The following is a 1,999-nucleotide window of genomic DNA, read 5'->3' as shown; positions in this document are numbered from 1 at the left end:
AAATTTATATCCCCCAAAAGGCCAATGCCTTTTACAAAATTATTTCTTATAAAACAAAATACCAGCTTGCACAGACATTACCCAGGCAATTCCTTAATTGGAAGAGTGGTCTTATCCCATGTGACTATATCTTAGACGGTGATGAAAACTGTTTCATGAGACGGAGTGAGCCTTTAATCACTCTCAGTGAACTTCTTTTCCTGAGGTACTTGACTTACACTGTTGAGATGGATCAGTCTTATTAACATCTATGTTTTATTGACAATAAAAGCATGTGTTGTCTGGTATCTGTTATAAAACAAGTTTTAATGCTGATTACTGCAATTTAGTCAATGATAGTAATACGAACAAAAAGGATTTCTGATTTAGACACATTATTTTCATCGCAGTTGCGTTCTTCCATTTCCCGCCCGACAAAACCCCGACCCCCCCCCCCCCCCCTAGCACCCGCCCGCCCGACCCCCCACCACCCACCCCACACTTACGATTCACTGACCCCAGCATCGGCAAAATCACGTGTGCGTGTGCTAGCAGCAACAAAGTCGCGATACCCCAAAGTCAAGGGATCTGTTAGATTGTTATGTCATTACTTTATTGTTCCATCGCTGAGAAATTCGGGTCCCTTTCTCACAGAGGAAAGCAAGCAGCAACAGAGTCGCGCTACTTCAAAGTCAAGGGATTTATTAGATTTGTTTTATTTCTGTTCATTACTTTATTGTCCCATCGCTCGAAAAGTCGAGTTTGGTTTCTTTGTTATGCTAAAAATTGTAATATTTTATCTATCGGGTCCAAGCCAACCCCCACCACCCAGCGTAGAGGCTCTAAACAATAAATACTATTAATAATAAAAGGCATGCATTACTTTGTGGAATGCGGTATTTTTACATTTTTACAAACTATCAAACAAACAAACACACGCACACACACACACAAACACACACACAAACAAACAAACAAACAAACAAACAAACAAACAAACAAACAAACAAACAAACAAACAAACAAACAAACAGACAGATTAATAAACAAGCAGACAGAGTACAACTTTTGCACCTCTGAATATACAGGGTTGTGATAACGGATGACAATTTGAGCGGGGGAGGGACAGAAAGAAAGAACTAATTGACGAGAAAGGGGGTAGGGGGGGCGGTATTTAGAACAGGTATCTTTTTTGTTTGCCTTCTACAGTGTATTGAGTTACAAGGAATGCTAGCTGTGTGTTTGTGTGTGTAAAGCCCGCTACTAACTACAGCCGAACCACGCCGAACTAGTTCGTCGAACTTTCGGCCTGGTTCGGCAACGTCATCAAATCAGGGGATTCCCCTATTTTTTGGTTGCAGCTGAAGGCTCGCGGTTCGCCCATACAATCCTGCAAACATTCGGCGCGTCATCGGCGAACTGACTTTTCACTGGTTGAATATTTGTGTATCTTCATCCTTGAAGAGTGACAATACTGGCGGCTATATCACTCTGATTAAAACCCCAGATGAAGCATGTGTTTGACATCTGTTCTCAACTCCCCCCCCCCCCCCCCCCCCCCTTCCTTCCTCATTACATGGGTACCTCTCGAGATTGGCAGTGAAGTACTTTCGGTCTTATTATCATGGCCCACGCAGCTTCGAGTACACGAGTACACTTCACGCGGTCGGGTCGTGCTTGATTTGACCATCAACATTATCTTGTCAAGCACGTCGTAAAATAACTGTCGGTGAAAACTGTACAAGGCAGCTAGTATAATGTGTAAGTCGGCTAAGTTCAATGATATTTTAGGACACAGAAATTAATCACCTCGGCCTCTCCATGTACCGGAGGTGCGCCACAGTCATCAACGCCCAGGGAGGAGCAACACGCTATTGACTTCAACAGTCTTCAAACAGTGTTAAGTGGAACATGGCACGTCGGTTTTTGTATCGGTCAATTCATTTCCTTGTTATTGTTAACCAGAAATAATTAATTCGACATTAAAATTCATGGGTAACCCATCTTCACTGCAGCATTT

The sequence above is a fragment of the Littorina saxatilis genome, linkage group LG9 (assembly GCF_037325665.1).
Source record: "Littorina saxatilis isolate snail1 linkage group LG9, US_GU_Lsax_2.0, whole genome shotgun sequence".
In the NCBI taxonomy this organism is placed as follows: Eukaryota; Metazoa; Mollusca; class Gastropoda; order Littorinimorpha; family Littorinidae; genus Littorina; species Littorina saxatilis.
This window is presented reverse-complemented; position numbering follows the sequence as displayed.